The sequence below is a fragment of the Pristiophorus japonicus genome, unplaced genomic scaffold (genome assembly GCF_044704955.1).
Source record: "Pristiophorus japonicus isolate sPriJap1 unplaced genomic scaffold, sPriJap1.hap1 HAP1_SCAFFOLD_99, whole genome shotgun sequence".
Lineage (NCBI taxonomy): Eukaryota > Metazoa > Chordata > Chondrichthyes > Pristiophoridae > Pristiophorus > Pristiophorus japonicus.
In genome coordinates, this window is record NW_027254919.1 from 1,368,612 (window position 1) to 1,384,648 (window position 16,037).

The following is a 16,037-nucleotide window of genomic DNA, read 5'->3' on the forward strand; positions in this document are numbered from 1 at the left end:
TTGAAACGTTTTTCAAAACCGACAAAATCAATTACAACATTACACTTTGGATTGTCCTTTTTGCATTCACAGCATCAGTTTCACCTCTTTACGCTCTGTTAATTATCGATGCAGAGCAATTCACACAGATGCCGTTGAGGCAATGGCTTCTCAAATAGCTGTTTCTGTTTCACACTGTTCATCACAGCTTGTACTTCAGTCTTGCCAGGTAAATGTGCGTTGGCATTGCAATGCTTTCATGCAAAATGCTTGGCATGAAAAGAAAATGCAACGTTTTGTTGAGTGCAATACATGCATTTCAAAAGACTTTGCGTTTATTCATCCTGCTGAGTGCATATTGCACAGATAATCTCAGCACACATTGTGCAGGCAAAGGCAGCATTAAACAGCAAACTAATTTCGACTCTGCTGATTGGAACAGGTAACTTCCGGTTGAACACACGATTTGAAAACTCAACTTGCAGATCAAGCATCAATGTCAAAGGCAACAAAAGTGCAAACCTGCAGTTTTTTACTTGTTTGACTTGAATTTCCAGCAGCTGGGGCAACAAGCCTTCTAGTTCCTCTGAGATTTGAACCAGGATTGCTAGATTTCTGAGTACAGAGTGCTCACCATTTCACCATGGCATCAACAGCGGTCGTCCATTTGAAGCATTCCTCAAAATCTACAAAATCAATTACAACATTACACTTTGGATTGGCCTTTTTGCATTCACAGCGTCAGTTTCACCTATTTACGGTCTGTTAATTATTGATGCAGAGCAATTCACACAGATGCCGTTGAGGCTATGGCTTCTCAAATAGCTGTTTCTGTTTCAAACTGTTCAGCACAGATTGTACTTCAGTCTTGCCAGGTAAAACGTGTGTTAGCATTGCAATGCATTCATGCAAAAGTCTTGGCATGAAATGAAAATGCAATGTTTTGTTGAGTGCAATCCATGCACTGCGTGCATTTCAAAAGGCGTTGCGTTTATTCATCCTGCGGAGTGCATCTTGCACAGATAATCTCAGCACACATTGTGCAGGCAAAGGCAGCATTAAACAGCAAACTAATTTCTACTCTGCTGATTGGAACAGGAAACTGCCGGTTGAACACACGATTTGAAAACTCGACTTGCAGATCAAGCATCAATGACAAAGGCAACAAAACTGCCAAACAGCAGCCTTCTACATGCTTGGTCCAAATTTTCAGCAGCTGGGACAAGAAGCTTTCAGGTTCTACCAAGATTTGAACTCGGATCGCTGGATCAGAGTCCAGAGTGATCACCATTACACCATAGAACCTATTATACCAAAGTATTTGAAACGTTTTTCAAAATCTACAAAATCAATTCCAACATTACACTTTGGATTGTACTTTTTGCATTCACAGCGTCAGTTTCACCTCTTTACGGTCTGTTAATTATCGATGCAGAACAATTCACACAGATGACATTGAGGCAATGAGTTCTCAAATAGCTGTTTCTGTTTCACACTGTTCATCACAGCTTGTACTTCAGTCTTGCCAGGTAAAACGTGCGTTGGCATTGCAATGCATTCATGCAAAATGCTTGGCATGAAAAGAAAATGCAACGTTTTGTTGAGTGCAAACCATGTACTGCATGCATTTCAAAAGGCGTTGTATTTATTCATCCTGAGGAATGCATATTGCACAGATAATCTCAGCACACATTATGCAGCATGAAACAGCAAATCTAATTTTTCCTCTGCTGATTGGAACAGGTAACTGCCGGTTGAGCACATGATTTGAAAACTCGACTTGCAGATCAAGCATCAATGTCAAAGGCAACAAAACTGTCAAACAGCAGCCTTCTGTGTTCTTGGTCCAGATTTTCAGCAGCTGGGACAACAAACATTCAGGTTCCACCGAGATTTGAACTCGGATCGCTGGATTCAGAGTCCACAGTGCTCACCATTACACCATGGAACCAACCATGCCAAAACATTTGAAAGCTTTCTCAAAATCTGCCAAATCAATTCCAACATTACACTTTGGATTGTTCTTTTTGCATTCACAGCGTCAGTTTCACCTATTTACGGTCTGTTAATTATCGATGCAGAGCAATTCACACAGATGCCCTTGAGGGAATGAGTTCTCAAATAGCTGTTTCTGTTTCACACTGTTCAGCACAGCTTGTACTTCAGTCTTGCCAGGTAAAACGTGCGTTGGCATTGCAATGCATTCATGCAAATGATTGGCATGAAAAGAAAATGCAACGTTTTGTTGAGTGCAAACCATGTGCTGCATGCATTTCAAAAGGCGTTGCATTCATTCATCCTGAGGAATGTATATTGCACAGTTAATCTCAGCACATATTATGCAGGCAAAGGCAGCATGAAACAGCAAACTAATTTTTCCTCTGCTGATTGGAACAGGGAACTGCCGGTTGAACACACGATTTGAAAACTCGACTTGCAGATCAAGCATCAATGTCAAAGGCAACAAAACTGCAAACCTGCAGTTTTTTTCTTGTTTGACCTGAATTTCCAGCAGCTGGGACAACAAGCATTCAGACTCCCCTGAGATTTGAACGAGGATTGCTAGAGTTCAGAGTCCAGAGTGCTCAACATTTCACCATGGAATCAACTACGGTCGTCCATTTGAAACATTCCTCAAAATCTACAAAATCAACTCCAACATTACACTTTGGATTGGCCTTTTTGCATTCACAGCGTCAGTTTGACCTCATTACGCTCTGTTAATTATCGATGCAGAGCAATTAACACAGATGCCATTGAGGCAATGGCTTCTCAAATAGCTGTTTCTGTTTCACACTGTTCAGCACAGATTATACGTCAGTATTGCCAGGTAAAACGTGCGTTAGCATTGCAATGCATTCATGCAAAATGCTTGGCATGAAAAGAAAATGCAACGTTTTGTTGAGTGCAATCCATGCATTTCAAAAGGCGTTGCGTTTATTCATCCTGCGGAGTGCATATTGCACAGATAATCTCAGCACACATTGTGCATGCAAAGGCAGCATTAAACAGCGAACTAATTTCTACTCTGCTGATTGGAACAGGAAACTGTCGGTTGAACACACGATTTGTCAACGAGACTTGGAGATCAATCATCAATGAAAAAGGCAACACAACTACCAAACAGCAGCCTTCTACATGATTGTACTTCAGTCTTGCCAGGTAAAACGTGTGTTAGCATTGCAATGCATTCATGCAAAATACTTGGCATGAAAAGAAAATGCAACGTTTTGTTGAGTGCAACCCATGCATTTCAAAAGGCATTACGTTTATTCATGCTGCGGAGTGCATATTGCACAGATAATCTCAGCACACATTGTGCAGGCAAAGGCAGCATTAAACAGCAAACTAATTTCTACTCTGCTGATTGGAACAGGTAACTGCTGGTTGAACACACGATTTGAAAACTCGACTTGCAGATCAAGCATCAATGATAAAGGCAACAAAACTGCCAAACAGCAGCCTTCTACATGCTTGGTCCAAATTTTCAGCAGCTGGGACAACAAACATTCAGGCTCCCCTGAGATTTGAACGAGGATTGCTAGAGTTTAGAGTCCAGAGTGCTCACCATTACACCATGGAACCAACTATGCCAAAACATTTGAAAGCTTTCTCAAAATCTGCCAAATCAATTCCAACATTACACTTTGGATTGTCCTTTTTGCATTCACAGCGTCAGTTTCACCGATTTACGGGCTGTTAATTATCGATGCAGAGCAATTCACACAGATGCCGTTGAGGCAATGGCTTCTCATAATATCTGTTTCTGTTTCACACTGTTCAGCACAGATTGTACTTCAGTCTTGGCAGGTAAAACGTGCGTTGGCATTGCAATGCATTCATGCAAAATGCTTGGCATGAAAAGAAAATGCAACGTTTTGTTGAGTGCAAACCATGTACTGCATGCATTTCAAAAGGCGTTGCATTTATTCATCCTGAGGAATGCATATTGCACAGATAATCTCAGCACACATTATGCAGCATGAAACAGCAAACTAATTTTTCCTCTGCTGATTGGAACAGGTAACTTCCGGTTGAACACACGATTTGAAAACTCAACTTGCAGATCAAGCATCAATGTCAAAGGCAACAAAAGTGCAAACCTGCAGTTTTTTACTTGTTTGACTTGAATTTCCAGCAGTTGGGGCAACAAGCCTTCTAGTTCCTCTGAGATTTGAACCAGGATTGCTAGATTTCTGAGTACAGAGTGCTCATCATTTCACCATGGCATCAACAACGGTCGTCCATTTGAAGCATTCCTCAAAATCTACAAAATCAATTACAACATTACACTTTGGATTGGCCTTTTTGCATTCACAGCGTCAGTTTCACCTATTTACGGTCTGTTAATTATCGATGCAGAGCAATTCACACAGATGCCGTTGAGGCTATGGGTTCTCAAATAGCTGTTTCTGTTTCAAACTGTTCAGCACAGATTGTACTTCAGTCTTGCCAGGTAAAACGTGTGTTAGCATTGCAATGCATTCATGCAAAATGTTTGGCATGAAAAGAAAATGCAACGTTTTGTTGAGTGCAACCATGCATTTCAAAAGGCATTGCGTTTATTCATCCTGCGGAGTGCATATTGCACAGATAATCTCAGCACACATTGTGCAGGCAAAGGCAGCATTAAACAGCAAACTAATTTCTACTCTGCTGATTGGAACAGGTAACAGCCGGTTGAACACACGATTTGTCAACTAGACTTGGAGTTCAAGCATCAATGACAAAGGCAACAAAACTGCCAAACAGCAGTCTTCGATGTGCTTGGTCCAAATTTTCAGCAGCTGGGACAACAAGCATTCTGGTTGCACCGAGATTTGAACTCGGATCGCTGGATCAGAGTCCACAGTGCTCAACATTACACCATGGAACCAACTATACCAAAACATTTGAAAGCTTTCTCAAAATCTGCCAAATCAATTCCAACATTACACTTTGGATTGTCCTTTTTGCATTCACAGCGTCAGTTTCACCTATTTACGGTCTGTTAATTATCGATGCAGAGCAATTCACACAGATGCCGTTGAGGCAATGGCTTCTCATAATATCTGTTTCTGTTTCACACTGTTCACCACAGATTGTACTTCAGTCTTGCCAGGTAAAACGTGCGTTGGCATTGCAATGCATTCATGCAAAATGCTTGGCATGAAAAGAAAATGCAACGTTTTGTTGAGTGCAAACCATGTACTGCATGCATTTCAAAAGGCGTTGCATTTATTCATCCTGAGGAATGCATATTGCACAGATAATCTCAGCACACATTATGCAGCATGAAACAGCAAACTAATTTTTCCTCTGCTGATTGGAACAGGGAACTGCCGGTTGAACACACGATTTGAAAACTCGACTTGCAGATCAAGCATCAATGTCAAAGGCAACAAAACTACAAACCTGCAGTTTTTTACTTGTTTGACCTGAATTTCCAGCAGCTGGCACAACAAGCATTCAGGCTCCCCTGAGATTTGAACCAGGATTGCTAGAGTTTAGAGTCCAGAGTGCTCACCATTTCACCACGCAATCAACTACGGTCGCTCATTTGAAACATTCCTCAAAATCTACAAAATCAACTCCAACATTACACTTTGGATTGATATTTTTGCATTCACAGCGTCAGTTTCACCTATTTACGGTCTGTTAATTATCGATGCAGAGCAATTCACACAGATGCCGTTGAGGCTATGGGTTCTCAAATAGCTGTTTCTGTTTCAAACTGTTCAGCACAGATTGTACTTCAGTCTTGCCAGGTAAAACGTGTGTTAGCATAGCAATGCTTGGCATGAAAAGAAAATGCAACGTTTTGTTGAGTGCAATCCATGCATTTCAAAAGGCATTGCGTTTATTCATGCTGCGGAGTGCATATTGCACAGATAATCTCAGCACACATTGTGCAGGCAAAGGCAGCATAAAACAGGAAACTAATTTCTACTCTGCTGATTGGAACAGGTAACTGCCGGTTGAACACACGATTTGAAAACTCGACTTGCAGATCAAGCATCAATGACAAAGGCAATAAAACTGCCAAACAGCAGCCTTCTACATGCTTGGTCCAAATTTTAAGCAGCTGGGACAACAAACATTCAGGTTCCACCGAGATTTGAACTCAGATCGCTGGATTCAGAGTCCAGAGTGCTCACCATTACACCATGGAACCAACTATGCCAAAACATTTGAAAGCTTTCTCAAAATCTGCCAAACCAATTCCAACATTACACTTTGGATTGTCCTTTTTGCATTCACAGCGTCAGTTTCACCTCTTTACGGTCTGTTAATTATCGATGCAGAGCAATTCACACAGATGCCGTTGAGGCAATGGCTTCTCATAATATCTGTTTCTGTTTCACACTGTTCAGCACAGATTGTACTTCAGTCTTGGCAGGTAAAACGTGCGTTGGCATTGCAATGCATTCATGCATAATGCTTGGCATGAAAAGAAAATGCAACGTTTTGTTGAGTGCAAACCATGTACTGCATGCATTTCAAAAGGCGTTGCATTTATTCATCCTGAGGAATGCATATTGCACAGATAATCTCAGCACACATTATGCAGCATGAAACAGCAAACTAATTTTTCCTCTGCTGATTGGAACAGGGAACTGCCGGTTGAACACACGATTTGAAAACTCGACTTGCAGATCAAGCATCAATGTCAAAGGCAACAAAACTGCAAACCTGCAGTTTTTTACTTGTTTGACCTGAATTTCCAGCAGCTGGGACAACAAGCATTCAGGCTCCCCTGAGATTTGAACCAGGTTTGCTAGAGTTTAGAATCCAGAGTGCTCACCATTTCACCATGCAATCAACTCCGGTCGCCCATTTGAAACATTCCTCAAAATCTACAAAATCAACTCCAACATTACACTTTGGATTGATATTTTTGCATTCACAGCGTCAGTTTCACCTATTTACGGTCTGTTAATTATCGATGCAGAGCAATTCACACAGATGCCGTTGAGGCTATGGGTTTTCAAATAGCTGTTTCTGTTTCAAACTGTTCAGCACAGATTGTACTTCAGTCTTGCCAGGTAAAACGTGTGTTAGCATTGCAATGCATTCATGCAAAATACTTGGCATGAAAAGAAAATGCAACGTTTTGTTGAGTGCAATCCATGCATTTCAAAAGGCATTGCGTTTATTCATGCTGCGGAGTGCATATTGCACAGATAATCTCAGCACACATTGTGCAGGCAAAGGCAGCATTAAACAGCAAACTAATTTCTACTCTGCTGATTGGAACAGGTAACTGCCGGTTGAACACACGATTTGAAAACTCGATTTGCAGATCAAGCATCAATGAGAAAGGCAACAAAACTGCCAAACAGCAGCCTTCTACATGCTTGGTCCAAATTTTCAGCAGCTGGGACAACAAACATTCAGGTTCCACCGAGATTTGAACTCGGATCGCTGGATTCAGAGTCCAGAGTGCTCACCATTACACCATGGAACTAACGATGCCAAAACATTTGAAAGCTTTCTCAAAATCTGCCAAATCAATTCCAACATTACACTTTGGATTGTCCTTTTTGCATTCACAGCGTCAGTTTCACCGATTTACGGTCTGTTAATTATCGATGCAGAGCATTTCACACAGATGCCGTTGAGGCAATGGCTTCTCATAATATCTGTTTCTGTTTCACACTGTTCAGCACAGATTGTACTTCAGTCTTGGCAGGTAAAACGTGCGTTGGCATTGCAATGCATTCATGCATAATGCTTGGCATGAAAAGAAAATGCAACGTTTTGTTGAGTGCAAACCATGTACTGCATGCATTTCAAAAGGCGTTGCATTTATTCATCCTGAGGAATGCCTATTGCACAGATAATCTCAGCACACATTATGCAGCATGAAACAGCAAACTAATTTTTCCTCTGCTGATTGGAACAGGGAACTGCCGGTTGAACACACGATTTGAAAACTCGACTTGCAGATCAAGCATCAATGTCAAAGGCAACAAAACTGCAAACCTGCAGTTTTTTACTTGTTTGACCTGAATTTCCAGCAGCTGGGACAACAAGCATTCAGGCTCCCCTGAGATTTGAACCAGGATTGCTAGAGTTTAGAGTTCAGAGTGCTCACCATTTCACCATGCAATCAACTACGGTCGCCCATTTGAAACATTTCTCAAAATCTACAAAATCAACTCCAACATTACACTTTGGATTGATATTTTTGCATTCACAGCGTCAGTTTCACCTATTTACGGTCTGTTAATTATCGATGCAGAGCAATTCACACAGATGCCGTTGAGGCTATGGGTTCTCAAATAGCTGTTTCTGTTTCAAACTGTTCAGCACAGATTGTACTTCAGTCTTGCCAGGTAAAACGTGTGTTAGCATTGCAATGAATTCATGCAAAATGCTTGCCATGAAAAGAAAATGCAACGTTTTGTTGAGTGCAATCCATGCATTTCAAAAGGCATTGCGTTTATTCATGCTGCGGAGTGCATATTGCACAGATAATCTCAGCACACATTGTGCAGGCAAAGGCAGCATTAAACAGCAAACTAATTTCTACTCTGCTGATTGGAACAGCTAACTGCCGGTTGAACACACGATTTGAAAACTCGACTTGCAGATCAAGCATCAATGACAAAGGCAATAAAACTGCCAAACAGCAGCCTTCTACATGCTTGGTCCAAATTTTCAGCAGCTGGGACAACAAACATTCAGGTTCCACGGAGATTTGAACTCAGATCGCTGGATTCAGAGTCCAGAGTTCTCACCATTACACCATGGAACCAACTATGCCAAAACATTTGAAAGCTTTCTCAAAATCTGCCAAATCAATTCCAACATTACACTTTGGATTGTCCTTTTTGCATTCACAGCGTCAGTTTCACCTATTTACGGTCTGTTAATTATCGATGCAGAGCAATTCACACAGATGCCGTTGAGGCAATGGCTTCTCATAATATCTGTTTCTGTTTCACACTGTTCAGCACAGATTGTACTTCAGTCTTGGCAGGTAAAACGTGCGTTGGCATTGCAATGCATTCATGCATAATGCTTGGCATGAAAAGAAAATGCAACGTTTTGTTGAGTGCAAACCATGTACTGCATGCATTTCAAAAGGCGTTGCATTTATTCATCCTAAGGAATGCCTATTGCACATATAATCTCAGCACACATAATGCAGCATGAAACAGCAAACTAATTTTTCCTCTGCTGATTGGAACAGGGAACTGCCGGTTGAACACACGATTTGAAAACTCGACTTGCAGATCAAGCATCAATGTCAAAGGCAACAAAACTGCAAACCTGCAGTTTTTTACTTGTTTGACCTGAATTTCCAGCAGCTGGGACAACAAGCATTCAGACTCCCCTGAGATTTGAACCATGATTGCTAGAGTTTAGAGTCCAGAGTGCTCACCATTTCACCATGGAATCAACTCCGGTCGCCCATTTGAAACATTCCTCAAAATCTACAAAATCAACTCCAACATTACACTTTGGATTGATATTTTTGCATTCACAGCGTCAGTTTCACCTATTTACGGTCCGTTAATTATCGATGCAGAGCAATTCACACAGATGCCGTTGAGGCTATGGGTTCTCAAATAGCTGTTTCTGTTTCAAACTGTTCAGCACAGATTGTACTTCAGTCTTGCCAGGTAAAACGTGTGTTAGCATTGCAATGCATTCATGCAAAATGCTTGGCATGAAAAGAAAATGCAACGTTTTGTTGAGTGCAATCCATGCATTTCAAAAGGCATTGCGTTTATTCATGCTGCGGAGTGCATATTGCACAGATAATCTCAGCACACATTGTGCAGGCAAAGGCAGCATTAAACAGCAAACTAATTTCTACTCTGCTGATTGGAACAGCTAACTGCCGGTTGAACACACGATTTGAAAACTCGACTTGCAGATCAAGCATCAATGAGAAAGGCAACAAAACTGCCAAACAGCAGCCTTCTACATGCTTGGTCCAAATTTTCAGCAGCTGGGACAACAAACATTCAGGTTCCACCGAGATTTGAACTCGGATCGCTGGATTCAGAGTCCAGAGTGCTCACCATTACACCATGGAACTAACGATGCCAAAACATTTGAAAGCTTTCTCAAAATCTGCCAAATCAATTCCAACATTACACTTTGGATTGTCCTTTTTGCATTCACAGCGTCAGTTTCACCGATTTACGGTCTGTTAATTATCGATGCAGAGCAATTCACACAGATGCCGTTGAGGCAATGGCTTCTCATAATATCTGTTTCTGTTTCACACTGTTCAGCACAGATTGTACTTCAGTCTTGGCAGGTAAAACGTGCGTTGGCATTGCAATGCATTCATGCATAATGCTTGGCATGAAAAGAAAATGCAACGTTTTGTTGAGTGCAATCCATGCATTTCAAAAGGCATTGCGTTTATTCATCCTGTGGAGAGCATATTGCACAGATAATCTCAGCACACATTGTACAGGCAAAGGCAGCATTAAACAGCAAACTAATTTCTACTCTGCTGATTGGAACAGCTAACTGCCGGTTGAAAACTGGACTTGGAGATCAATCATCAATGACAAAGGCAACACAACTACCAAACAGCAGCCTTCTACATGCTTGGTGCAAATTTTCAGCAGCTGGGACAACAAACATTCAGGCTCCCCTGAGATTTGAACGAGGATTGCTAGAGTTTAGAGTCCAGAGTGCTCACCATTACACCATGGAACCAACTATGCCAAAACATTTGAAAGCTTTCTCAAAATCTGCCAAATCAATTCCAACATTACACTTTGGATTGTCCTTTTTGCATTCACAGCGTCAGTTTCACCGATTTACGGGCTGTTAATTATCGATGCAGAGCAATTCACACAGATGCCGTTGAGGCAATGGCTTCTCATAATATCTATTTCTGTTTCACACTGTTCAGCACAGATTGTACTTCAGTCTTGGCAGGTAAAACGTGCGTTGGCATTGCAATGCATTCATGCAAAATGCTTGGCATGAAAAGAAAATGCAACGTTTTGTTGAGTGCAAACCATGTACTGCATGCATTTCAAAAGGCGTTGCATTTATTCATCCTGAGGAATGCATATTGCACAGATAATCTCAGCACACATTATGCAGCATGAAACAGCAAACTAATTTCTGCTCTGCTGATTGGAACAGGTAACTGCCGGTTGAACACACGATTTGAAAACTCGACTTGCAGATCAAGCATCAATGTCAAAGGCAACAAAACTGCAAACCTGCAGTTTTTTACTTGTTTGACCTGAATTTCCAGCAGCTGGGACAACAACCATTCAGGCTCCCCTGAGATTTGAACCAGGATTGCTGGAGTTGAAAGTCCAGAGTGCTCACCATTTCACCATGGAATCAACTACGGTCGCCCATTTGAAACATTCCTCAAAATCTACAAAATCAACTCCAACATTACACTTTGGATTGATATTTTTGCATTCACAGCGTCAGTTTCACCTATTTACGGTCTGTTAATTATTGATGCAGAGCAATTCACACAGATGCCGTTGAGGCTATGGGTTCTCAAATAGCTGTTTCTGTTTCAAACTGTTCAGCACAGATTGTACTTCAGTCTTGCCAGGTAAAACGTGTGTTAGCATTGCAATGCATTCATGCAAAATGCTTGGCATGAAAAGAAAATGCAACGTTTTGTTGAGTGCAATCCATGCATTTCAAAAGGCATTGCGTTTATTCATGCTGCGGAGTGCATATTGCACAGATAATCTCAGCACACATTGTGCAGGCAAAGGCAGCATTAAACAGCAAACTAATTTCTACTCTGCTGATTGGAACAGCTAACTGCCGGTTGAACACACGATTTGAAAACTCGACTTGCAGATCAAGCATCAATGACAAAGGCAACAAAACTGCCAAACAGCAGCCTTCTACATGCTTGGTCCAAATTTTCAGCAGCTGGGACAACAAACATTCAGGTTCCACCGAGATTTGAACTCGGATCGCTGGATTCAGAGTCCAGAGTGCTCACCATTACACCATGGAACCAACTATGCCAAAACATTTGAAAGCTTTCTCAAAATCTGCCAAATCAATTCCAACATTACACTTTGGATTGTCCTTTTTGCATTCACAGCGTCAGTTTCACCTCTTTACGGTCTGTTAATTATCGATGCAGAGCAATTCACACAGATGCCGTTGAGGCAATGGCTTCTCATAATATCTGTTTCTGTTTCACACTGTTCAGCACAGATTGTACTTCAGTCTTGCCAGGTAAAACATGCGTTGGCATTGCAATGCATTCATGCATAATGCTTGGCATGAAAAGAAAATGCAACGTTTTGTTGAGTGCAAACCATGTACTGCATGCATTTCAAAAGGCGTTGCATTTATTCATCCTGAGGAATGCCTATTGCACAGATAATCTCAGCACACATTATGCAGCATGAAACAGCAAACTAATTTTTCCTCTGCTGATTGGAACAGGGAACTGCCGGTTGAACACACGATTTGAAAACTCGACTTGCAGATCAAGCATCAATGTCAAAGGCAACAAAACTGCAAACCTGCAGTTTTTTACTTGTTTGACCTGAATTTCCAGCAGCTGGGACAACAAGCATTCAGGCTCCCCTGAGATTTGAACCAGGATTGCTAGAGTTTAGAGTCCAGAGTGCTCACCATTTCACCATGGAATCAACTACGGTCGCCCATTTGAAACATTCCTCAAAATCTACAAAATCAACTCCAACATTACACTTTGGATTGATATTTTTGCATTCACAGCATCAGTTTCACCTATTTACGGTCTGTTAATTATCGATGCAGAGCAATTCACACAGATGCCGTTGAGGCTATGGGTTCTCAAATAGCTGTTTCTGTTTCAAACTGTTCAGCACAGATTGTACTTCAGTCTTGCCAGGTAAAACATGTGTTCGCATTGCAATGCATTCATGCAAAATGCTTGGCATGAAAAGAAAATGCAACGTTTTGTTGAGTGCAATCCATGCATTTCAAAAGGCATTGCGTTTATTCATGCTGCGGAGTGCATATTGCACAGATAATCTCAGCACACATTGTGCAGGCAAAGGCAGCATTAAACAGCAAACTAATTTCTACTCTGCTGATTGGAACAGCTAACTGCCGGTTGAACACACGATTTGAAAACTCGACTTGCAGATCAAGCATCAATGACAAAGGCAACAAAACTGCCAAACAGCAGCCTTCTACATGCTTGGTCCAAATTTCCAGCAGCTGGGACAACAAACATTCAGGTTCCACCGAGATTTGAACTCGGATCGCTGGATTCAGAGTCCAGAGTGCTCACCGTTACACCATGGAACCAACTATGCCAAAACATTTGAAAGCTTTCTCAAAATCTGCCAAATCAATTCCAACATTACACTTTGGATTGTCCTTTTTGCATTCACAGCGTCAGTTTCACCTCTTTACGGTCTGTTAATTATCGATGCAGAGCAATTCACACAAATGCCGTTGAGGCAATGGCTTCTCATAATATCTGTTTCTGTTTCACACTGTTCAGCACAGATTGTACTTCAGTCTTGCCAGGTAAAACGTGCGTTGGCATTGCAATGCATTCATGCATAATGCTTGGCATGAAAAGAAAATGCAACGTTTTGTTGAGTGCAAACCATGTACTGCATGCATTTCAAAAGGCGTTGCATTTATTCATCCTGAGGAATGCCTATTGCACAGATAATCTCAGCACACATTATGCAGCATGAAACAGCAAACTAATTTTTCCTCTGCTGATTGGAACAGGGAACTGCCGGTTGAACACACGATTTGAAAACTCGACTTGCAGATCAAGCATCAATGTCAAAGGCAACAAAACTGCAAACCTGCAGTTTTTTACTTGTTTGACCTGAATTTCCAGCAGCTGGGACAACAAGCATTCAGGCTCCCCTGAGATTTGAACCAGGATTGCTAGAGTTTAGAGTCCAGAGTGCTCACCATTTCACCATGGAATCAACTACGGTCGCCCATTTGAAACATTCCTCAAAATCTACAAAATCAACTCCAACATTACACTTTGGATTGATATTTTTGCATTCACAGCGTCAGTTTCACCTATTTACGGTCTGTTAATTATCGATGCAGAGCAAATCACACAGATGCCGTTGAGGCTATGGGTTCTCAAATAGCTGTTTCTGTTTCAAACTGTTCAGCACAGATTGTACTTCAGTCTTGCCAGGTAAAACGTGTGTTAGCATTGCAATGCATTCATGCAAAATGCTTGGCATGAAAAGAAAATGCAACGTTTTGTTGAGTGCAATCCATGCATTTCAAAAGGCATTGCGTTTATTCATCCTGCGGAGTGCATATTGCACAGATAATCTCAGCACACATTGTGCAGGCAAAGGCAGCATTAAACAGTAAACTAATTTCTACTCTGCTGATTGGAACAGGTAACTGCCGGTTGAACACACGATTTGAAAACTCGACTTGCAGATCAAGCATCAATGACAAAGGCAACAAAACTGCCAAACAGCAGCCTTCTACATGCTTGGTCCAAATTTTCAGCAGCTGGGACAACAAACATTCAGGTTCCACCGAGATTTGAACTCGGATCGCTAGATTCAGAGTCCAGAATGCTCACCATTACACCATGGAACCAACTATGCCAAAACATTTGAAAGCTTTCTCAAAATCTGCCAAATCAATTCCAACATTACACTTTGGATTGTCCTTTTTGCATTCACAGCGTCAGTTTCACCGATTTGCGGTCTGTTAATTATCGATGCAGAGCAATTCACACAGATGCCGTTGAGGCAATGGCTTCTCATAATATCTGTTTCTGTTTCACACTGTTCAGCACAGATTGTACTTCAGTCTTGGCAGGTAAAACGTGCGTTGGCATTGCAATGCATTCATGCATAATGCTTGGCATGAAAAGAAAATGCAACGTTTTGTTGAGTGCAAACCATGTACTGCATGCATTTCAAAAGGCGTTGCATTTATTCATCCTGAGGAATGCCTATTGCACAGATAATCTCAGCACACATTATGCAGCATGAAACAGCAAACTAATTTTTCCTCTGCTGATTGGAACAGGGAACTGCCGGTTGAACACACGATTTGAAAACTCGACTTGCAGATCAAGCATCAATGTCAAAGGCAACAAAACTGCAAACCTGCAGTTTTTTACTTGTTTGACCTGAATTTCCAGCAGCTGGGACAACAAGCATTCAGGCTCCCCTGAGATTTGAACCAGCATTGCTAGAGTTTAGAGTCCAGAGTGCTCACCATTTCACCATGCAATCAACTACGGTCGCCCATTTGAAACATTCCTCAAAATCTACAAAATCAACTCCAACATTACACTTTGGATTGATATTTTTGCATTCACAGCGTCAGTTTCACCTATTTACGGTCTGTTAATTATCGATGCAGAGCAATTCACACAGATGCCGTTGAGGCTATGGGTTCTCAAATAGCTGTTTCTGTTTCAAACTGTTCAGCACAGATTGTACTTCAGTCTTGCCAGGTAAAACGTGTGTTAGCATTGCAATGCATTCATGCAAAATGCTTGGCATGAAAAGAAAATGCAACGTTTTGTTGAGTGCAATCCATGCATTTCAAAAGGCATTGCGTTTATTCATGCTGCGGAGTGCATATTGCACAGATAATCTCAGCACACATTGTGCAGGCAAAGGCAGCATTAAACAGCAAACTAATTTCTACTCTGCTGATTGGAACAGCTAACTGCCGGTTGAAAACTGGACTTAGAGATCAATCATCAATGACAAAGGCAACACAACTACCAAACAGCAGCCTTCTACATGCTTGGTGCAAATTTTCAGCAGCTGGGACAACAAACATTCAGGCTCCCCTGAGATTTGAACGAGGATTGCTAGAGTTTAGAGTCCAGAGTGCTCACCATTACACCATGGAACCAACTATGCCAAAACATTTGAAAGCTTTCTCAAAATCTGCCAAATCAATTCCAACATTACACTTTGGATTGTCCTTTTTGCATTCACAGCGTCAGTTTCACCGATTTACGGGCTGTTAATTATCGATGCAGAGCAATTCACACAGATGCCGTTGAGGCAATGGCTTCTCATAATATCTATTTCTGTTTCACACTGTTCAGCACAGATTGTACTTCAGTCTTGGCAGGTAAA

The 16,037-nt window shown here is 41.4% G+C and overlaps 7 non-coding genes across 7 annotated transcripts; all 7 read right to left on the minus strand.

Moving 5' to 3' along the window:
- Positions 1-1,858: 1,858 nt before the first annotated feature.
- trnaq-cug (transfer RNA glutamine (anticodon CUG)) lies at positions 1,859-1,930 on the minus strand. The gene has a single exon. It is a non-coding gene; the product is annotated as a tRNA-Gln (tRNA).
- Positions 1,931-6,061: 4,131 nt separating this feature from the next.
- trnaq-cug (transfer RNA glutamine (anticodon CUG)) lies at positions 6,062-6,133 on the minus strand. Its single transcript has one exon. It is a non-coding gene; the product is annotated as a tRNA-Gln (tRNA).
- Positions 6,134-7,354: 1,221 nt separating this feature from the next.
- trnaq-cug (transfer RNA glutamine (anticodon CUG)) lies at positions 7,355-7,426 on the minus strand. The gene has a single exon. It is a non-coding gene; the product is annotated as a tRNA-Gln (tRNA).
- Positions 7,427-9,940: 2,514 nt separating this feature from the next.
- On the minus strand, positions 9,941-10,012 carry trnaq-cug (transfer RNA glutamine (anticodon CUG)). Its single transcript has one exon. It is a non-coding gene; the product is annotated as a tRNA-Gln (tRNA).
- A 1,856-nt stretch (positions 10,013-11,868) lies between these two features.
- On the minus strand, positions 11,869-11,940 carry trnaq-cug (transfer RNA glutamine (anticodon CUG)). The gene has a single exon. It is a non-coding gene; the product is annotated as a tRNA-Gln (tRNA).
- A 1,221-nt stretch (positions 11,941-13,161) lies between these two features.
- trnaq-cug (transfer RNA glutamine (anticodon CUG)) lies at positions 13,162-13,233 on the minus strand. Its single transcript has one exon. It is a non-coding gene; the product is annotated as a tRNA-Gln (tRNA).
- Positions 13,234-14,454: 1,221 nt separating this feature from the next.
- Positions 14,455-14,526, minus strand: trnaq-cug (transfer RNA glutamine (anticodon CUG)). The gene has a single exon. It is a non-coding gene; the product is annotated as a tRNA-Gln (tRNA).
- Between the last annotated feature and the right edge of the window lie 1,511 nt (positions 14,527-16,037).